Below are 18,862 nucleotides of genomic sequence, written 5' to 3'. Positions count from 1 at the left end.
CGTACTGGAGTAGGGTGTTATATTTAGTGGTATTGGAGCACACAAGTTTAGTCATTCCTAGGATCCTCAGGTTAGAGATAGTCGGTGTCCGTGTATGTATATGCCTCTAAGGAGTTAAGAGTACTATAATAATTGGGATGACGATAATGCCTCATTTTTCTTTCTATTTTCATATAAACCCTATAGCAGATGACCCAGCTTATAGTCTGGATGGAGAGATAAGATTCATGCCTCACTGTCACTAAATATCAATTAGGGTTTTATCTCGAATATCTATGACCGATAAGCCCTAATAGATGCGGGGGTTGAGGAGGCTACCTTATTCAATGACCTCACCTCCGTACTTAGGCAAATAGCTAGGTCTCTCCCTAGTTCTTCAGTTGAGCCATTTCCCCCACCAGTACCCCTAGCTCAGCTAGTAGTCATTTTCCATGAGTCCCCAATTGAGTGAATCTGCAGGTATAAAACAATCGAGTTCTTCAATTCTGAGGATTATGACCCTATATCAGTCGACCAGTGGCTTAGAGAGACGTTCTCCACCCTTAGAAAGATATATCTTACCCCAGAGGGTAATATAAAATGCATTACCGCCTTGCTAAAGGGTGATATCATAGATTGGTGAAAACAATCGAGATAGCTAGGGAGCCAAAGAGGCCAACTTGGGAGCAGTTCCTCTTAGAGTTTAGACAGAAGTATATTAGATAGATTTATACAAATGATTTGATGGAGCAATTCCTTCACCTGAATTAAAGTGGTCGTTCGGTGATGGAGTATGAGCGAGAGTTTCTTAGGCTCAGCAAATATGCCTCAAAGTTGATTCCAATAGAGGAGCATCACTGTCGCAAGTTCAGAGAATGCCTTCGCTGTGACATTCTGATGCACCTTGTAGTTGATCCTCCTATGGTCTTCGCTCAGCTGACTCATTAGGCGAAGGCGATCGAGATGGTTCTAAAGATACAGAATAAGTAGTCCAGTTAGGTTGTATGATAGATTAGGAGAAATCCTTAGGCAATGAGGGCTTTTAAGACTCAAGCCAAGAGGGTCAGATACAGTCAGGGTTCAATAAGACCCCCAACAGCTAAGTTAATGAGGATTGGGTAGAGTTCTAGCCGAGGAGGTAGGTCTGATTCTAGGATGAGGCCATTGAACTTAGCCTCCAGGGGTAGTGCTAACGAGCTGACTAGAGTCTTTACTCACCCTATCTATGCTCAGTATGGGAAGAGGCACCTAGAGACGTGTCAGCAGGGTTTGATAGGTTTCTATAGTTGTGGCTTCTTAGACTAATATGTTAGATATTGTCCAGAGGTGCAGGGCGCAATGTCAGCAATGGCTCAAAGATTGGCGCCATCAGTCCAGAGGGACCAAGGGCTATCCAGGGGTGGTAGTATCGTGTTTAGATAATATAACCATAAGATAGCTAGATCAGTGGCCGGTGCAGAGCTGAGAGTAACGTCCAGACACTATGGTACGAGCTCGAGAGGATGTTGATACGGTAGATGTGATATCAGGTACATTTACAGTCTTTTCTATTTCAGTTACTGTATTGATATACCCTTGTTCTACCCACTCTTACATCTGCTTTGACCTAGTTTAAGAAATAAAAATTCCAGCAGAGGATCTTAAGATACGCGTTTGAGTATCAAGCCCCCTAGGTTTAGACATCTTTATGGATAAAATTTTCAATCGATGCCTAGTAAGAATCCAGGATCAGACTTTCCAAGCAGATTTAATGGAATTACCCTTCAAGTGAGTTTGACATGATTTGGGAATATAATAATTAACTTAGAACAATGTCATTTTGAGGTACAAAGTCAGGCGACTTAAACTCAAAACTATTGATGGGACCAAGTTAGTAATGACCAGCAAGAAATCCTGTCCAACAAGGGTAGTACCAATTTTGAAAGCCTAGAGGATGATCTACCGAGGTTGTGAGGCCTTATTGGCTCACGTGGTCAACACCCGAACTTCAGTTCCAATACTCAAGAATATCCAAATAGTGCGAGATTTTCCCGATGTGTTTCCAGAAGAGATGTCAAGTTTACCACCCGAGCAAGAATTGGAGTTTGGTATTGAAGTAATGTCGAGTTCGACTTCGGGTTCAATTGCTTCTTATCACATGGCACCGAATAAGCTAAATGATTTAAAAGTTTAGATTCAAGAGTTGTTAGAGAATGGTTTCATCTGACCGAGAATCTCTCATTGGGGAACATCGGTATTATTCGTTAAAAAAATATGGGTCGATGAGGCTGTACATTGACTACATGTAGTTGAATAAGTTAATCATCAAGAACCGTTACCCACTCTCATGATAGATGACCTCTTCGACCGGGTTAGAGAAACGTGTGTCTTTTCCAAGATTGACTTGTGGTCAGACTACTATCAGTTAAAAGTCAAAGAGATGGTTGTGGAAAAGATAATTTTTAGGACGAGGTATTGTCATTAAGAGTTCATAGTAATATCATTTAGACTCACTAATGCTTAACCGACAATCATGAACCTAGTCTTCCACCCATACTTAGATCAATTTGTAGTAGTGTTTATAGACGATATTCTGGTGTACTCCCAATCAAAGTAGGAACACGATCAATATCTCCGTATTGTTCTTCAGACTCTTAGAGACAGATAGTAGTGTGTCAAATTCATAAAATATGAGTTTTGGCTATCAAGGGTTTCTTCTTGGGCCATGTCATATCAGCAGACGACATCAGAGTTAACCCCCAAAAAATTTAGGCCATAGTTGAGTGGGAACCACTTAAGAATGTGTCAGAGATGCACAATTTCCTTGGATTAGTATGGTATTATTATTATTTTGTTCAGGGTTTCTTATTGATAGCCGCCTTATTGACCAAATTACTTCAAAAAGGAGTCCCCTAAGAAGCAGTAAGAGATATTCAAGCAGTTGAAGGTCATCTTAACCCAACCCGAGTCAAGTAAAGACTTCACAATTTTCAGTAATACATCGTTAAATACACTTGGATTCATTCTGATACAAGAGGGTAAAGTTATGGCTTATGTTTCACATCAACTTAATCCTCATAAGCGTAATCACCCTACTCATGACCTTTAACTTACAGCAGTGGTGTTTACTTTGAAGATTTAGCGGCACTACCTATTTGGTGAGAAATGTCACATCTTCACCGATCACAAGAGCCTCAAGTATCTTTTCACTAAAAAATTGAATCTCATACAGTTCAGATGGGTCGAGTTACTTAAAGATTACAATTGTGTGATAGACTACCATCTAGGGAAGGTAAATATAGTGGCATATGCCTCCAGGCTAAAGTCGATGACAGAGTTGTGAGCCTTCCTAGCACAGTTGAGTTTATCTAGTGATGGTGGATTGTCATTCTAGTTAAGAGTCGAGCTAGTGTTGGTAGACGAAGTCAAGATACTACAGAGTTCAGATGACTAATTGAGGACTCGAGTTGAATAATTTTGTCAGGTTGAGGCCCTGAGTTTTTGAGCTTCGCGATAGAGATGTATTGTACTTCAAGGGTCGTTTGTACGTACTAGCAGATGGTCAGTTGCATAGTAAGATTCTCCACGACGCGTATTGTAATCCCCTCACAGTGCACCTAGGTAGTCACAAGATGTATCATGAGCTTCTTCGATTATTTTTTTGGCTGGGTATGAAAAGGGAAGTGTTAGAGTTCGTCGCTGGGTGTCTACTATGTTAACAAGTTAAAGCAAATACCATGTTCCCTCAGGATTGTTCAGCCCATTCAAATTCCTCAGTGAAATGGGACATAGTAACCATGGACTTCGAGACTAGGTTACCAATGACCAAACAGAGATACGACGTAATTTGGGTCATAGTTGATCGCTTAACCAAATCAGCTCACTTTTTCCAGTTAGGATATACTATACCTTAGAGAGGTTAGCTCATTTGTACATCTACGAGATAGTAAGGTTACATGGTGTATTAACTTTTATCATCTCAGACAAAGATCGTAGATTCACCTCTCGCTTCTGGGAAGCCCTCCATAAATCCTTAGGCACCAAACTACACTTCAGCATAACCTTTCATCCTCAGACAGATGGGCCAGTCAGAGCGAGTTATCTAGATTCTTGAGGACATGCTCAGGAGCACTATCATTGATCTAGAGGGTAGCTGGGAGGACTATTTTCTATTAGTGGAGTTTTCCTACAACAATTACTTCCATTCGAGCCATTCAGATGGCTCCATATGAGGCCTTGTATGGGTGTAAGTGTAGGACTTCACTTTGTTGGACAGAGCTCAGTGAGGGTAAGATTGTAGGCCCAGACATGATAAGAGAAACATAGGAGAAGGTCAGGATGATTCAGAGCTAGCTTAAGGAAGCTTTAGATAGACATAATTTTTACATATACTTGAAGGATAAAGACAATGAGTTCGTAGTTAGGGACAATGTGTTCCTCAAGGTTTCCCCTTGGAAGAAAGTACTCTATTTCGGGTGCAAAGGGAAGTTGACTTCACGCTTCATAGAACCATATGAGATACTCGAGAGAGTTGGACTAGTTGCTTATAGGCTAGCCTTACCACCAGAGTTAAAGCTTATCCATAACGTGTTCCACGTATCTATGTTCAGGAGGTACCACTTCGATCATTTGCATGTCATAACCTTAGAACAAATTAAGGCCAGTCTACATATGATCTATATAGAACAACCAGTCAAAATCTTGATAAGCGAAGTAAAAGAGTTAAGGAACAAGATGATTCATTTGGTTAAGGTGTTATGGAGGAACCATGGCATCTTGGAGGCAACTTAGGAAACCAAGGAGGACATGCAACTTCAATAGCCTCGCCTCTTCTATCCAGGTAAATTTCAATGACGAAATTTCTTATTAGGAGGGGAGAGTTGTAATGTCCTAGATTTTGGGTTAGAAATTTTAGGTCATCCCTAGTTGGGCCTTGAATTAATTCCTTAATTTATGAGAAGTTTAGACCCAAATTTAGATGGATTTGGGCTTGAGCCAAGCCTAATGAAGAGTATAAAGGGTGTTTTTAGTCTGCAGTTATAATTAGAGGGACCAAGGAAGTTATTTCAACATTAAAGATTTCAAAAGCTGAATAATTCTTAATTATGTGTGATATCACGTTGTCTCGTCCTTCTTTCCTCAACTCTTCTTTGTCTTCTTCACTTCCCTTCATCTCATTCTTCTTCAAGATAAGCCTAAAGGTGGAAACTTTATAGATTTCTAGCTATTGCAAGGTTAAGCTAAGGTAAGAATCAACATTCTTTCACTTTCAGCTTCAATTCAAGATCCTACTTGTGGGTTTTGGTGAAGAAAAAACCAAAAACGGGTTTAGTGGATATTTTAGAAACCCAAGTAATTGCAGTTCGTTTTGGAAAAATTTAGGCCTCTTAGAATGATTTAAATTCTCCTCTAATCAACCCACCAATGTTACTAATTTATATGCTTGATTTTGTCTAGTGAGATAAGCTAGGGAAAGCTCTGAAGCAAAGGGAAAAGAGAAGCTCACCTTGGGTTGACATTTGTGCACCATTAGCAGCTTAGAATCATCAGGTAACTCACTTCTAACTTCTCTATACCATTTTCAACGCATTTAGATGAGATTAATATTTGAAGCATGATCATGGTATATTGCATAATTTGAGTGTTTTCAGCATGTTTACAGACTCTTTATTACCCCTAATATCAAATAAAATACTTAAGCATCAATTGGGGGACCTCAATAGGGCATTTGGGGTAGAAAGATAGGATTTTTCATGCCAAAATAGGGCACCCAGTAGCTACAGTATCAATATTGTAAGACAATATCGATATTGTTCTTCATTCAATGAGAAAATATGCAATTTTATAAGGGTAGTATTAGTAGACACTCATTTTCGTCCGGAATTTTTATTTTTTTTAAATTTTTATTATATATATATATAGTATAATTTTTGAAAATATTGCTGAAAAAAATATATAATTTTAGAAAACGGTTTTAGAAAACATATAATATACTGTTTAAAATTTGGTTTTTTAAAAATATATATATTATAGTTTTGAAAATGATTTTCAAAAATATATATATTATATAGTTTTCAAATGATTTGAAAATATATATAATATATAGTTTTTGAAAACATTTTGAAAATATATATAATATATAGTTTTTGAAAACATTTTGAAAATATATATAATATATAGTTTTTGAAAACATTTGGAAAACTTATATAATATAAAGTTTTGAAAACATTTTTAAAAACTTATATAATATATAGTTTTGAAAACATTTTTTCAAAAACATATATAATATATTGTTTTGAAAACCTTTTAAAACATATATAATATATAGTTTTAAAATATTTTTTAAAATATATATATTATAATTTTGGAAATATTTTATATTATTATTATTATTTCCCTTTTATTATTATAATTATTTATTAATTTTTTATTTTATTATTAACTTTTCTTTTTTTATTTTCAGGTCCAAACAAAGTCCAGTAGGGCCCAGTAGGAAACCCAATCGGGTTTGGGCCTGACCCAACCCTAACTCGATTAGGGTTTTCTATCCAATCATGCAAAGCATCAACGCCGCACAAGAAGCGCACGTGGTGGCCACCCGCAAGCAAGGTTATCAACCGGCCGAAATCCCCAGGATTGAACCATCCCGAAGCGACTGGCATCACGAACGACGAACTGCGTGTACGAGAATATCGGAACAGCCCACAAATCCCACTCATTTCTGGGCTCAAAATGGCCAAAACTGGGGCTATAAAAGCCCCGGTGAGGCCAAGCAAAGGGGGACAACATAATCGAAACACAAAACCACGGTGAAGGAACAACAACACAAACAATGAACCATATACATAACAAAACATAAACAAAGCAAAGAAAAACCACCAGAAAACAACCGAAACAAAAAGGCACTCAACCACAAGGGAATAACCAAACCAACGGTCACCGGGAAACAGCGAAGAAACGACGAAAAGGTAAAACCTGAAACCTCGGATTAGATCTACGCTGATTCAGTATGGTTTAGGATGATCGGGCTTTGGATTTGTAATCAGGGGGTTGAGAGCTTTCGAAAGGAAAAGAGAACTCTCCCAATTTTTTTGGGTGTTTGGTTACAAATTAGGGAAAAAATGAAATGTTAGTATATATAGGAATAGTTAATGGGTAAATTTCATTTTAAGGGTCTTCATTTTAGCCCTTTCTTTAGGGACCAGAATTGATATTACGCCAATTTGCTATGCATGTGTTAATTATTTGGTAAATTTACTATTTTAGTCCTTCAAACTTAGATGTGTTTTTACACTATGGTCACTGCGCCATTCATTTTTAATTTTTTTTAATTTCATTATTCAATTTTATTTTATTTTAATTTAGTCATTATTAGTTTTTGATTTAGCCACTGTTATTTTAATTTTTGCATTTGGATCCCTTTTTTGTTTATTTTTCAGTTTTTTTTGTTAATATTTATTTTCCTAACATTTTTCTATTTTCCCCCCAAATTTAACCCTTTTTCTTCTATTTCGTTTTTTTGTTATTTTTATTATTTTTTTTTACTAGATTTTATTTATCTTTATTTATCTATTTTATTTATTTTATTATTTTTATTATATTAATATATTTTCCTTTTTTCAAATTTTTTTTTATTTTACAATCTAACAATATTATTGACTTTTTAGGAGAATTTTTAATCAATCGAAGGTAAGTAATTTGAATCGGTTTTTTAAATTTCGATTTAAATTTTAATTTTCACAATTAAGACAACCGGCAAATTAAATGGTACCGAAAGGGCGGTTCAAGGGTGCTAATCCTTCCTTGACCGTAACCGACTCTCGAACTCGACACATTTCTGGTAAAACGTAGATCAGGTAAGATGGTGTCCAGTCAGCCTAAATGTTGTTTTTTAAAATGATTGGTGGCGACTCTAACCATTTTATTCAAGTCGAAGCCCAATTCTAGGCCCACCCGAAAGACGGTTGCGATAATATCGATACTCATTCTTTGGGTATTGATACCAGGGAAGAAGTATTGATACTCCCCGTATGGGTATCGATAGTAGGGTATTTTCAAAAATCAAACCCAATTTTGGTATCGATACTCTGTCCAGTATCGATACCCAACACTAGAGCATCGATACCCAACCTAGAGTATCGGTACTACTCTAATCAAATAACCTTATCCAGTTAGGGGGTATCGATACCATCTGGTGGGTATCGATAACAAGGGTCTAGTACCGATACTAAAAGGTCAGTATCGATACCCATGAGTAGTTCTGATAAGTAATCCAATGATTAAGAAATCAGATTCAAGATACCCTAAATACGCTCTAATACAACAAATAAGCTTAAGGATATATACACGTGGGGGATAAGCTTAAGGAGAGATTTCTCCAGAAAACTCTTTATTCTTCTTTTTTTTTCTTCACCGTGAACCCCAAAGGCAAAGGTGAGTTCTCTTGTTAGTTAATTATTCATTGAATTTAAGTTTGGGTTATGATCCTTAGATGCTACTTAAGCTTAAGAAAGGCTTAAGTTAACTTTAAATCAAAGAATGAAGGAGTTATGAGAGATTAAAGATAAGGAATTTATAAATGAAATTTTGGAAAAGAGTTGATAAGTGGAATTTGAAATTAAATTTGATTGTCAATGGTTGAATTAAGAGATATGAAGTGATATAATTGAATTTAGAACAAGTAGAAAATTTGGTATGATTCTTGAATTCCATGTATAGGATAGAACTTTGAAGGTAAGGATGTGAAAAATGAGTACAAATAAGTTTAAGTGAGTGTATTTGAGTTAAGGATATTAAAGGGGATGAAATATGAAGTGTTTGAGCTAAAATGAGTGGATTTTTCGGGCTTAAAAAGGAAAATCTGGGCTATGGGTATTAGTACCTATTCATCAGGTACCGATACTTCAAGAGTAAAAATAACAAAGGCATTCAAATAGTATTGATGCCTGGGAAGAGCAGTATCGATACCCAGTGTACCGATACCTTGAGGAAGGTATCGATACCATCTTTGAACGAGAATTACATAATATAATATGGGTATCGATACCTAAGCATGGTACCGATACCACAGTTAAGGGATGTATCGATACCCTATAGGGGGTACCGATACTACTTTAAATAGAAAATGAAATTTAGCATTTCCTTTGGTTTAAGAAATAAGAAATTAGAGTATGTTATTTGGAATACTGATACGTATAAATGTATGATTATGTAGACATCGAGCATAAGCAAGTTCTGGAACGATCACCGAATTAGGATTCGATCCAAAGAAGGAAATCATAGAGTTGGATTTGGAAACTAAGTGAGGCCAAGGTGAGTGCATACGATAGATATAGTTCAAAGGAATTACGACTTGTGATAAGTCTATTACTATGTTAGTATTTATAGCATAGTAATTATGAACATACATACATGATGATTATTACAAATACATGAATAAGTTATATATGTTTATAGGATTTGATAAATAATGTATGATTCATATGAATAGATTCAAATACACATGTTATATGATACGAGAGATTGATAATTATATGTACATGTGATATGTGATTATAGGAGAAATGATATGAATACATGAACATGTGAAGAATAACAAAAATGCCCATGTTATGTGATATGAGAGCTAGGGGTATAGTTGGCATGCCAAGAGTCGAGGGTTACATAGGTCCTTCGGGACATATACAGAGGTCCTTCGAGACATATACATAGGTCCTTTGGGATAAATTTCACATGCCCCTAGTGGGACCCCATACGAGCTGTGGTGACAGCATAAGTACACAACCTCAATGTACTCGCATACCTTAAGTTCTCAGTAATGTACATGGGACTATAAAAGATATCAAAGGTATTTACATGAGTATATGTTACCATATTATTATTATTGTTTATATTGTATCAGAAGTGTGACATGATTAAATTTTGATATGATTGTAATGGAATAATTAGTTTGCAAATTTATATTTATAGTAAATGCATTATTATATTTTATGCCTCACTAACTCTATGACTTAGCGTGTAAGCGTTTTTACAGGTAGGTTTAGAGGAGCAAGAGGATCAAGATTAGGAATTTGCAGAGCCGCATATCTCCACTCAAAGATCAGATCAGAAGTAAATTCACATTATATATTTTGTTGAGTCAAAAGTGTTGGCATGTAGAAAAGTGTAATTTACGAATGCTCTGATCAATTTTGTAATGTTTTGAACTTAATTATGTAAATATAGCTTTTGTGTTAATAAAAGTTTAAATATTGTATAGTTTTTATAAATGTACATGTTTTGAAAAGTCAATGTGACACCTCGGATTCGTATCCGGGTCGGATACGGGTTGGGGGTGTTACAGAGTTCCTCTTTAGAATAACATGATAGTCAGTGGATATCCAAGTCAGTGTCAAGGCACTTCAGTAGTCGACTGGGTACAGATGCCCCCAAGACTCGACGGAGTAAGTTGGCGGGTGTACGTTTCCATTGCAGCTCTGGATCTCACCCTAGATACCCGAGGGTATCTCAGAAATGATGCCATTGGTGGATGCGTTGGGTGTTTCCTAAGTGAGTTTGAAGCAAATGCTTATTTTTGCTTGTTAATTGCTTTTGACTTAAAGGGAATAGTGAATATACTATTACTCCCACTTTTGCTCTACGATTTCAAATTTTTTTAGAAGGATATTGTTGGACAAGAACAAGTGAAAGGCAAGTCGCACGAATGAGAACAAGGTATTTGAAAGCTGTCGTAAGACAAGATGTTGGCTACTTTGACTTGAATGTAACCAGCACAGCTGAAGTAGTCACAAGTGTTTCCAATGACAGTCTCATAATTCAAGATGTTCTCAGTGAGAAGGTTGCAAACGAATCATGTAGCTAACTCATAAACGAATCATGATTAAACATAGTAAAAAAGATGGAAAGAATAACATACCATACTTGTATCTTCTTCTAATCTAGAACAAACAGGGCCACTAGAATTCTCATCCTGCTCAAACCACCCAACTTCGAAAGTCAGTGTCTTTGAAAGAAACCTTTCTCTTATCCTATTTGTCAAATGCTCCCCCATGTAAGAAAAAGTATAATGTAGAATAATATTGATTATCAGTGAAAATTGAAAAAAAAAAACCCAAGGAAACCCAACGCATAAACCTTGGCCTTTTCTTTAATTTCACCATAATCTCTGAGAAAAAACATTGATATCATTGACCCCATTGTGAAAGATGAAAGTGGTTGCACTGCACCAACTAAAATTGCACTCAAGCATCCTAGGGTAGATTGTTTCCACTCCGGTAAATTCAAGGCCAATAATCTTCTGAAAGATGGTTTAGAAACTTTCATTTCTCCATCTAATGAAGCATGATTTGATGCTGCCGAATTGGTTGTACTTGTTCGGCTGGCTAGAGAGGAGACTCTACGACTTCTAGCAATATCGGTTTCCATGTTTGTAATATGAACTGAGTCATTCACTGATAAATTTCTATTACATTCTTCCACGATTTTCACTTGTTCTGTTTGTTGAAGTTGCACTAGCATGAGATATATATAAGCCCTTTTCATTTACCATTAACTCATTATGTGATCCGATTTCAATGACCTGCCCATGTTGGACAACAATAATTAAATTTGCATGTCTAACAGTAGAAAGCCGGTGGGCAACAATGATTGTTGTATGTCTAATAGAGGCCTTGTCAAGAGCTTCCTGCACAATACGTTCGGATTCGGAGTCTAATGCACTTGTAGCCTCATCAAGAAGGAGGATTTTGGGTGCTTTTATGAAAGCTCTTGCTATGGCAATTCTTTGTTTCTGACCACCAGACATTTGAATGCCTCTTTCGCCAACCTATTGAATATAAAACATAATTTCAAACATTTTTGCCTTATATTGATGATATTTTTGTTCAAGATATAGGACTATATGGGGTATCATTTTCTGTTTCTGGATTTTATACTTTTTTAGTAAAGTGACCTGAAAATAATACAAATAGGCAAACAAATCAGGGTGTCATATCCTTGAGGAAACTGGGATATGAAATTATGGGCATGGGAAGCTTTAGAAATTTCAATAACCTCTTCCATTCCAGCTTCTTCATTGCCAAAAAGTATGTTCTCTTTAATGGTTGTTGCAAACAGTATAGGCTCTTGACTCACCAACCTCATTTGTGACCTTAAACACTTGAGCTATAATTTTTTAATTGAAACCCCATCAAGAAATATGTCTCCTCCAAGCGGATCATAAAACCTTTGCAACAGTGAAATCACTGTTGATTTTCATGATCCACTACTACCCACCAAAGCCACAGTTTTTCCTACAGGAATTCTGAGATAAAAACCCTTGAAAATTATGCTCTCAGGCCTTGAAGGGTATGCAAACTCAACTTGATTGAATTCGAATTCTCCCAGAATGTTATCCAAGGTTTCCCTCACCACATTTTCTAAGTCAATCTTTGGAACTCTTTTAATCATTTCATTTATACGTTCTGCAGCCGCACATGCTTCAAATAAGGGCTTCACGTTGGATAAGCCTATGCCAAGTTCTCTGTTTAATAAAAGGAAAAATGAAAACAAAACTATGCATGAAATGGAAAATTGATATATTGCACTGTCTAAGATAACATGCATCTTGGTCAAGGGCTAAAAGTTTAAAACTCTTATTGTCCTCCCATAGCAATACAAGTGACCACAATGAATATAGTTCCACCCTTAGCTCCATAGTACATAACCATTCTGCTACCATAGAAAATAATGAAAGCCCAAATAGCAAATTGAATTCCATTGCTTCCAATGGCTAAGCCTTTAGCCAACCCTTGCCTCAACCCCAACTTTAAAGATCCTTGTATAGCTTCAGAGAACTCAGTTGTGGTTTTGTTTTCACTGACAAAGGCATAAACTGTTCTTATGGGAGATACTGCCTGCTCTGCTATTGTGTTGGCTCTATTGTACTCTACCCTAATCTTCCTTGCAAGACTGTGTAAAATTCTTCCATATATCAAAGATGGAGCCACCATAAGTATAATAAATGGAAAAATCACAAGGTATAATCTCCATAGTATGAGAAAAGATATTGTGTAACTTCCAATAAATAGTGCACCAGTTGTTAATAAGCTTGGAACCTGATTTATGATAAGCGAGTCAGTTGAATAACAACTAGTTTCTGCAAAGTAAAATGAAGAGGATGAATATTTTGAGAAACATTTGCAACCTTCTCACTGAGAACATCTTGAATTATGAGACTGTCATTGGAAACACTTGTGACTACTTCAGCTGTGCTGGTTACATTCAAGTCAAAGTAGCCAACATCTTGTCTTAGGACAGCTTTCAAATACCTTGTTCTCATTCGTGAGGCTTGCCTTTCACTTGTTCTTGTCCAACAATATCCTTCTAAAAAAATTTAAATCATAGAGCAAAAGTATGAGTAATTAATATGTTTGTTATTCCCTTTAAGTCAGAAGTAATTAACTAGCAAAATAAGCATTTGCTTCAAACTCACTTAGGAAACACCCAACGAATCCACCACAGGCAATCAAAATCATATATAGAGCAACCTGTCAGCCATGGAAACAAGCCCGATGGATCTGATGATGAGTTATATATATTCTATACACGGCACAGACATAATCATTCATCTATACGACAAAATCTGAGTAATAATAATCGTAGCTTGTGAGTAATAACTACCTTATTAACGTTGTGGGTGAGCAAATCAAACGATGAAGCTGAACCAGCGCCGCCGGCACTGTTAAACATACGACCAACCAAATATATTATGAGAGGTGAACTACTGCCATCAGCAACAGCTCCAATGAAGCCAGCAGCAATCAACCATATATCTACACCATCCGCATGCATGAAAATGGAAATTATGGATCCATGTTTCTCCTTCTTAACATCATCGTTACTAACCATAGTTTTCTTATCTTCCATTGAATTTTGTTTTTCCTCCTCCGTAAACTATATATGTTAATATCAAGAAATAACTGTTCTACAAGATTCGAAGCCCCACAAGTATTATATTTGTTAATGTTTTTCATTAACCAGTTGTTTAAGCAAAGTAGCAAATATTCAAATATGATATTTGGCATTTAATGACTATGTAGAATTATTTAATAAGATGTTATATTTTAATCATATTATTAACTTTTTAGGGAGATAATTATAGTATTAACTTAGATGAAGCTAACTGGTCTCCCTTTTTCTTCCTTGTACAAAAACGAAATGATCGTGACGAAGGAAGAATTTTTTTATAAATGTGTGCAAATTTGATAATTTGAAATCAATTTAGAAAATCAGTTCTGTTGAAGAATCGGGTAAAGAAAATGAAAGAACACAAGAATTTTAACGAGGTTCAGCAATGTGCTTACGTCATCGGTGTCTAGGCGGTGCTAGAAGTTTTATTCAATTCAATGTCTCATAAGTTTAGGTTACATCTTCTTTTATAATAAATAAACTCTGATACATATTTACAAAAATAACCCTATACCATATCGCGGGGCCTGCACCCCCAACCCACATAATCATAACCCTCACTACGAGACTTTCTCGGTATATTTATGAACCATACCTAATAAATCTCCACCTTAGCGAATATTCTGCCCCTTAGGAAACATTCAATATGGGTTTGGTTACCTTACTTCTTTAACAACTCGAAACATTCAACAAGTCCAAGCAGTGCTTGAACTTGTCTATCGTAACTGGCTTGGTGAACATATTAGTGGCATTCTCATCAGTATGTACCTTCTGAAACAAAATCTCTCCAGATGCAACCAACTCTCTGATCTTGTGAAAACGTACATCAATATGCTTAGTTCTAGCACGATATACATGATTCTTAACCAAGTGAATAATACTTTGATTGTCGCAAAGCAACTGAATTCCACCTTGCTGAACACCCAACTCCTTCATTAAACCAGTAAGCCATAAAGCTTCTTTTGCAGCTTCAGCCGTTGCCAAGTATTCAACTTCAGTTATAGATAATGCCACAACAGATTGAACAGTAGACTTCCAACAAATAGGCCCTCCACCAAGAGTAAAGACATACCCCGTCGTAGATCTTCTATTATCCAAGTCACCCACATAGTCTGAATCCACATATTTTACAACCAAAGGATTATCTCGCTGACTACAAAAAACAATTCCATATCCCACAGTACCCTTTAAGTACCTAAAGATCCACTTGACTGCTTCCCAATGTTGCTTACCAGGTTTAGACATGCACTTACAAACTTGACTAAGAACATGAGCTAAATCAGGACTAGTACATACCATTGCATACATCAAGTAGCCAACAGCATTAGAATACGAAACCTTTTCCATATCTTCAGCTTCCTTATCTGTCTTAGGGCACTGTTCTGATGAGAGCTTAACGTGATTTGCCAAAAGAGTGTTAACTGGTTTTGCGCTGCTCATCGCAAACCTTTTTAGCATTTTCTCAACATAACCCCGTTGAGATAGCCACAGTTTCCTTGAGTCTCTGTCCCTGTAAATTTCTATTCCAAGAATTTTTTTGCAGCACCTAAATCTTTCATATCAAATTCCTGACTCAATAAAATCTTCAAACCGATAACAGCATCCATGTTCTTCGCAACAATTAACATATCATCAACATACAATAACAGAAAAATAAAAAAAACCATCATCAAGGCTCTTAACATAGACACAACAATCATACTCACATCGCTTGTAGCCAATCTTGATCATATAGGAGTCAAACTGTTTGTACCATTGTCTCGGAGACTGTTTCAACCCGTACAAAGATTTCTTCAATCTGTAAACTAAATGCTCGTTTCCAGGTTGAGTGAAACCTTCAGGCTGCTGCATGTAGATCTGTTCCTCTAAATCACCATGCAAAGAAGCAGTCTTCACATTTATCTACTCTAAATGCAAATCCCAACTAGCTACCAATGCAAGTACTTCTCGAATTGAAGTGTGTCTGACCAAAGGAGAAAAAATTTCATCATAATCAACTCCTTTCTGCTGTGAAAAAACCCTTTGCTATCAAACGAGCCTTGAACTTTTCCCCTCTTTTTATGTTACTGCTGGTTTCTTCTTATACACTCATTTGCAACCAATCGACTTCTTACCTTCAGGAAGGCGAACTAACTCCCATGTATGATTGTGATTCAAAGACTCCATCTCCTCAACCATGGCAGCCATCCACTTGTCATTTTTCTGACTAGTAACTGCATCATGAAAACTAACCGAATCTTCACTGCTAATAGTAAGTGCAAAAGAGACCAAGTCTTCAAAACCCAATCTGTTCGGATGCTTTATATTCATCCATCTCACCATGTCTCTCGCGAAACTATAATCCTGCAAATCATCCGTAGCGAAACCACCATAAGTCAGTTGAAAAGTTTCTATTTTCTCAACTTGAAATTGCTCGAAATCCACCATTGTCGTGTCTTTCTTCTGCTGCAACATGGGTTGTTCATAAAAAACAACATCTCTACTGATCACAATTTTCTTCGCAATTGGATCCCAGAACTTGAAGCCTTTGACACCTTTCTTGTAACCCAGAAAAATACACTCCTTCGATTTTGCATCAAGTTTGGATCTCTCATCAGCAGGTACATGCACATAAGCAGGACAACAAAAAATCTGTAAGTGATCAAAAGTAACATCATGACCAGTCCATACCTCTTCTACAACTTTCCCAACCAATGATGCCCTTGGTGATCTATTGATAAGATAACACGCCATGTTAACAGCCACAGCCCAGAAGTGTTTGGGAAGCCCCGCATTCAACCACAAACATCTGGCTCTTTCATTCAACGGCATGTTCATCCGTTCCGCAACACCATTCTGTTGTGGTGTCTTGCGCACTGTAAAATGCCTCTTAATCCCATGCTCCTTACAGAAGTGTAGAAAATGTGAATCTGTGTACTCTGTACCATTTTCAGATCGTAAACACTTGATTTTTCATCCTGTTTGGTTTTCTACCTCAGCTTTCCACAGCTTGAACTTCTCAAAAACGTCAGACTTCTATTTCAAAAAAATACACCCAAACTTTTCGTGAAAAATCGTCAATAAAAGTAACATAATACCTAGATCCACCCAAAGACGATGTTGTGGAAGGCCCCCATACATCAAAATGCACATAATCAAGAATCCCTTCAGTTGTGTGCTTCACAGTCTTGAAACGAACTTTAGTCTGTTTACCAAGAACACATTACTTGCAAAAATCGAGCTTATAGCTTTTAACACCATGCAACAGATTTCTTTTATGTAATTCAGCCATACCATGTTCACTAAGATGAGCAAGACGCATATGCCACAGTTTGGTTGTATTATCACAGGACTCAACAGAATGAACTCCACCTACAACGATACTCCCTAACAATCTGTAAATATTCCCTGCAGTCATCTTTCCTTTCATCACAGTCAAAGCTCCTTTAACAATCTAAATGGTTTCCCTATCCTCATCAGCCTTAGGGATAAAACCATTCTTGTGCAAAATGCCCAAAGAAATCAAATTCTTCTTCAAATCTGGGATATGTCGAACACCACTCAACGTCCGAACAGAGCCATCATACATCTTAATTCTGACATCACCAATACCAACAATATTGCAACATCGATCATCACCCAAATAAACAAAACCAGAATTAACAGACATGTATGTCGAAAACCATTCCCTATTTGGCATGATGTGATAAGAACATCCAAAATCAAGAATCCAAACATCCGTCAATTGAGTCGTTGAAATAGAGAGCATATCACCCTCACTGCAATCAAAATTGGCATCTTCTACCACATTCACAGAATTGGATGAGTCATCACACTTTTCATCAGTTTGCTTTTTCAACTTCGGACAGTCTCGCTTCATATATCCCGCCTCCTTGCACTTGTAACAGTGAATTGTCTTCTTGTCCCTGGATTTGGATATGAAATTCCGCTTCCCAAACCCTGCCTTCTCTGGCTTCCGTCCACGGTCTCGATTACCCTTGACATATAAGCTATCAGCTTGAGAGCTTTCTCCTGCATTCTGCTTTCGCTGGTTGTGAGCCAACAAGGCTGCAGTAATCTCCTCAACTTTGATAGTCTCTTTCCCATATGTAAGAGTCACCATGTGTTCGTAAGAGGGAGGCAACAAACACAACAGAATCATCGCTTTGTCTTCATCCTCAATTTTCACATCAAGCCGAGCCAAATCAGAAACAATTTGATTGAAGGCATTCACGTGTTGCGCCAAATCATGTTCGTCCTTCATCTTCAGCCCATACAGCCGCTGCTTCAGTTTAGTCGTTAAGGATTTCGACATAAATTGACTTTCCAACTTCTTCCAAAATTCATCTGGAGACGACATATGCATGACGTGATACATGACCTCGTCCGCCAAACATAACCGTATGGTTCCTGCCGCTCGTTGTTGCAATTCTTCCCAATCTTTCTCCTCCATCGACGCCGGCTTTGTAGGTTGCAAAGCCTTCAGGATCCCTTACTACGCCAACAGATCCTTCACCATTGTTTGCCATAATCCAAAGTTACCCTGACCATTGAATTTCGCAACTTCAAATTTTACTCTTGACATCTGATACCAACTGTTGAAGAATCGGGTAAAGAAAACAAAAGAACACAAGAATTTTAATGAGGTTCAACAATGTGTTTACGTCCTCGGTGCCTAGGCTACGCTAGAAGTTTTATTCAATTCAATGTCTCATAGGTTTATGTTACATCTCCTTTTATAATAAATAAACCCTGGTACATATTTATAAAAATAATCTTGTACCATACCGCGGGGCCTGCACCCTCGCACCCTCAACCCACATAATCGTAACCCCCACTATGAGACTTTCTCAATATATTTATAAGTCATGCCTAACAAGTTTCAATCAATATAAATATCAAATATTATGATTGTCCTTATTATTGTTCTCGGGTGTACTTTGTTTTCAATAATGTATAAATTATGGTTCACAATAAC

General features: G+C 36.9%; 1 pseudogene; it reads right to left on the bottom strand.

The window, feature by feature from the left end:
- Positions 1 to 10,837: 10,837 nt before the first annotated feature.
- Positions 10,838 to 13,863, bottom strand: LOC120144363 (annotated as a pseudogene).
- Positions 13,864 to 18,862: the final 4,999 nt, after the last annotated feature.

Source organism: Hibiscus syriacus, unplaced genomic scaffold (genome assembly GCF_006381635.1).
Source record: "Hibiscus syriacus cultivar Baekdansim isolate YM2019G1 unplaced genomic scaffold, ASM638163v2 tig00110889_pilon, whole genome shotgun sequence".
Taxonomy (NCBI): domain Eukaryota; kingdom Viridiplantae; phylum Streptophyta; class Magnoliopsida; order Malvales; family Malvaceae; genus Hibiscus; species Hibiscus syriacus.
Note: the sequence above shows the minus strand (reverse complement) of the source record. Positions and strands in the feature narration are given on the sequence as shown.